Raw genomic sequence first — 4,800 nt, 5'->3', positions numbered from 1 at the left:
TAATTAATAACGCGTTAAGAACAGAAGCAAAAACAATTGATCGTCCTACCCCCTATCCCTAGGTGGTATTGCTTAATCAAGGAATTTCTCACTAGTTCATGACAGTACCGTACGTTCTCGTATCAATAAAGACAAATAACAGTTATCGAATGAGTTAAACGATAAAAGCTTTAAGCGCAAATGAGAACCCAACAATTGATAATCAAAGCATACGACAAGCAAATAAATAAACAAGAGTTTCAATAAAAGAGAGTTTCAAAAGATTACATAACAAAAGGGTTTAGTTCACCATTGTCATGGTGAACCTAGATGAAAAATGATGGAAGAATGGAAAAGCAAACCCTAAATTGGATGAAAAGGAGCCTAAGCATCCAAGAGATCTTCTCCAAGGAGTGAAAATTAGGTCTGGCCGCCCTCTTCTGTCAAAAGAATGACTCTCAAGTCATAATAGGGCTATTTATAGCTGAGGAGAGTCATAGAAAACAGGCCCAAGCCTAGCAGACAACCGCCTGGCGTGACACTTATGCCGCCCGGCAGTTTGCCCATAATCTCGCCACCGCCCGGCGTTGAGTTCCACTGCCCGGCGGTTTTCCTTTTACCGCAAAACCGCCCAACGTCGTCGCCTGGGTGTCAGACAATGACTTCTCCTCGCATTTGGCCGCCCAGTGGTGGATTTTGGCGCTGGGCGGTTCCTAGACTCTTCTTTTCTTCATCTTTCTTCTTCCTTCTTGAGTCTAAGACCTTCATCTTCCATCCCATTCTTCACTTTCATCAAAGATGCTTTAAAACAATGCAAAACAAGCATAATATCGCTAAAAATAACTTTTGACTCTCAACTGACTCAATTTATGTGTTTTGCTTGATTCTAAGCTCGTTCTAAGTCTTAAAGGGTGTAATTTGGTCTTAATTGACATATGAAAATAATTGTTTTTCAACCGTTATCACAAGGGTCTTGTAATCGATTACCAGAAGAAATATGGTCATTTGTACAAAAGCTTGAACTATACTCCCCACCTGGATGAACAACGCTCCCCAACTTTGTTTGTCTGACCTTTGCTGCTTGTTTTGTTCTTAACTTTCTCTGCCGAACTCCAAATGATTTGATTCTTATTTTGATGGAATCTAGACTCAATGAGCTTTCAAATGACTACTAACTCATAATTTTTAGACCGTTGTACTCGATGCAGTTAATTTCCAAAAAAAAAAAACGTTTTTCTAAGCTTCCTAAATGAGTTTACTTTGAAGTTATTGTTTCATGTTTCTTATTTTAGATGGGTTGGTGAGTTTAATGGTCATGGGTAGTGTTTAGTGCTGAGATTGTTGACAACACAATTTCTATATCAATCTATTTTTTGATGATGACAACACATTGCTTAATAACAAACACAAGTTGTTACTGCATTACATATTCTTATGTTGATAGATTGTGATATCTATTGAACATGTTTATGAACTGTGTTACATGTTCATATGTTGATTGATTGATATATATCTGAAACATGTTTATATGCTTTATGTGCTATGTGCAAATGCATCATTACATATGTTTTACTGCACATGTTTCAAAGCTGAAAACCACAAGCACTTTTATGAAATTATTATTGTGCGACAAAGTTATAGTGAAATCAACTACATTACTAGTAGATTCGACTATGCTATAATCTTTGTACAGATTTGGAGAATTAGTTTTGTGTGATATTTTGAGAAGAAAAGAATTTCAAAATGTTTTACATGTTGATAGTCGACTATGTGCGCCACACATTCGAGTGTATCTATTGTCTGATTTGAAATTTTGTTATGCTCTTGCACTCTAACGACTATATTTTTAAAAGTTAGTTGAGCATTGATGACTTAGTCAACTGTATTAAATGTGTTTTTGTTTTTGGTTGACTGTATGCTACCTGGTTGACTGTTCTGTTATAACTGTCATAATTCAGTCGACTGTATTAGTAACATATTCGACTGAGAATGTGTCTGATTAACAGAAATCTATAAATAAGTTGAACACGACTTGTTCAAAGACTTTTGATGATCTAACAATTTCATTTCTGTTTCAGATTGAATTCTCCGAGCTCCAAGAATTCTCCAAGAAGACGGTGGTGATCTTTCTTGAAAGAGATTCTTAAGGGAGATTTTGTGCGCACACATTGATTGATCAACATCGGCACAAAGAAGGTGTTCTATGTTTGATCACGTTGAGGCTTGGCATCCTTGAAGACTGCTGAATTGATATTCCGGCTTGGCATCCATGAAGACTGCTGGTTTTGGACCTGTTGTGATACAGGGGGATAGTTCATTCTGAGGATTGTTCAGAGTGGTTAGCAGATTGTAGAAGAGGGGATTCTCGCTGCAAGTCTTGTTGGTTTTCTGCCTATAGTTTGGTTTTGGGTTAGAGAGGAGATTTATATTTTTGACATGGAGGTCTTCTATAAATTCCTTGTTTTAAAAACCGCAACCATTATAGTGCATTTGCTTCCTAGGTTGAAAGGACACTGGATGTAGGCATTGTTGGCCGAACCAGTATAAAAACCTGTGTTTGATTTTCTCTATCCCTTCTCTTTTACATTACAGTCGACTTTAAGTTTCACGCAGTCAACTACGTTTTTCCGCTGCTTATAAATTTTCATTACTTGCATTTCAAGAAACTTCAAAAAGTTTCATACTTTGTTTTCAAGATTGCGAAAAGAACCTATTTTCGAAACAACACCAATTCACCCCCGTCTTGGTGTAGAAAATAAGCTTACCTGTTTTCCAACATTTAGTGCACCGATGAACACATTAGGCCATTGAATTGTTGAGTAAAAAGATCATTTAGATGCTTTTCATGTAATTTAGATGAGCTCCATAAGCATTGCTGGTCATTTTCTGCCCTGGTAATCGATTATAGGGGTCTTGTAATCGATTACCAGAAGAAAAATAGTCATTTGTACAAAAACTTGAACTATACTCCCCACCTGGATGAACAACGCTCCCCAGCTTATTTTTTCTGACCTTTGCTGCTTCTTTTGTTCTTAACTTTCTCCCCCGAACTTCAAATGAGTTGATTCTTGTTTTGTTGGAATATAAACCCAAAGAGCTTTCAAATGACTACTAACTCATAATTTTTAGACAGTTGTACTCGATGCAGTTAATTTCCAAAAAAAAACATTTTTCTAAGCTTCCTAAATGAGTTTACTTTGAATTATTGTTTCATGTTTCTTATTTTAAATGGGTGGGTGAGTTTAATGGTCATAGGTGGTGTTTAGTGCACCAATGAACACATTAGGCCAATGAATTATTGAGTAAAAAGATCATTTAGGTACTTTCATGTAAGTTAGATGAGCTTCATAAGCATTGTTGGTCATTTTCTACCCTGGTAATCGATTACAAGGGTCTTGTAATCGATTACCAAAAGAAAAATGGTCATTTGTACAAAAACTTGAACTATACTCCCCACCTGAATGAACAACGCTCCCCAACTTTGTTTTTCTGACCTTTGCTGCTTGTTTTGTTCTTAACTTTCTTCGTCGAACTCTAAACGAGTTGATTCTTGTTTTGTTGGAATCTAGACTCAAAGAGCTTTCAAATGACTACTAACTCATAATTTTTAGATCGTTGTACTCGATGCAGTTAATTTCCAAAAAAAAAAAAAGTTTTTCTAAGCTTCCTAAATGAGTTTTTATTGTTTCATGTTTCTTATTTTAGATGGGTGAGTGAGTTTAATGGTCACGGGTGGTGTTTAGTGCACCAATGAACACATTAGGCCATTGATTTCGTAAAAGAAAATGTCCATTTACAAGGTGGTTTGCTCCAATTGAAGTGATGTGCATGACCATTGTTTCCTTTTTGAAGGCCTAGTAAAGAGTTCAAAATATCAAAATTCGATTTGTTGGAAACCCAATTCCAATATACTTTCTTATAAATGCTTGAAAAATAAAAGTTTTCATAAAAAAATATTAAATATATAATTCAAACCTAAGATTATAAAATAAAATTAAAATATAAATGCTTAAAAAATAAAAATCTTTTTAAAAAATAATATTAAAATATAAAATTCTACCTAACATTATTAAAAAATTTAAATATAAATGTTTAAAAATAAAAATCTTTATAAAAAATATTGAAATATAAAAAATAAACTTAAATCTATAAAAAAATATTAAAATAACTCGGTTATTTGGAAAATGAATTTTAATTTAATATTAAAAAAAAGAGTTAAAATTCGGTTATAAAAACCGAATTTTAAAGGGTTAAATATGTTTTTAGTCTCTATATTTTGGGACGATTTTGGTTTTAGTCCCTCTTTCAAACTAAGGTAAAATTTAGTTTTTCAACTCTAGAAAACTCTGGTTTTAGTTCTTTTTACCAAATTTTTTTAACTTTATTTGTTGTTTCAAACACGTTTTTTAGTTAACATTGAAGCAAAAATCTGTCAAACAGTATAAACAATCCAAATGTTATAATGAAACGTGTATGAAATAAAGTTACAAAAATTTGGTAAAAAAGACTAAAACCAAAGTTTTCTAAAATTGAAGAACTTACCTTAGTTTAAAAAAAGAACTAAAACCAAAATTTGTCTCAAAATATGAAACAAAAACATATTTAAGCCAATTTTAAAAGAAAAGTTAGCTAGTTTAGTTTGGTAAATATAAGGTTAAAAGCTCTTTTTGGTCCCAATTTTGGTTCGGAAAATTCGTTTTGGTCCCTGAGTTGAATTTGTGTTCAATTTCGTCCCAAAGAACGAATTTAATGTTCAATTTGGTCCTTTTCAGTAACTCCGTTAAAATTGTTAACGGCAACGTGTCCAGCTCTGCAACTGCT

The sequence above is a fragment of the Vigna radiata genome, unplaced genomic scaffold (genome assembly GCF_000741045.1).
Source record: "Vigna radiata var. radiata cultivar VC1973A unplaced genomic scaffold, Vradiata_ver6 scaffold_167, whole genome shotgun sequence".
NCBI classification, from domain to species: domain Eukaryota; kingdom Viridiplantae; phylum Streptophyta; class Magnoliopsida; order Fabales; family Fabaceae; genus Vigna; species Vigna radiata.
This window is presented reverse-complemented; position numbering follows the sequence as displayed.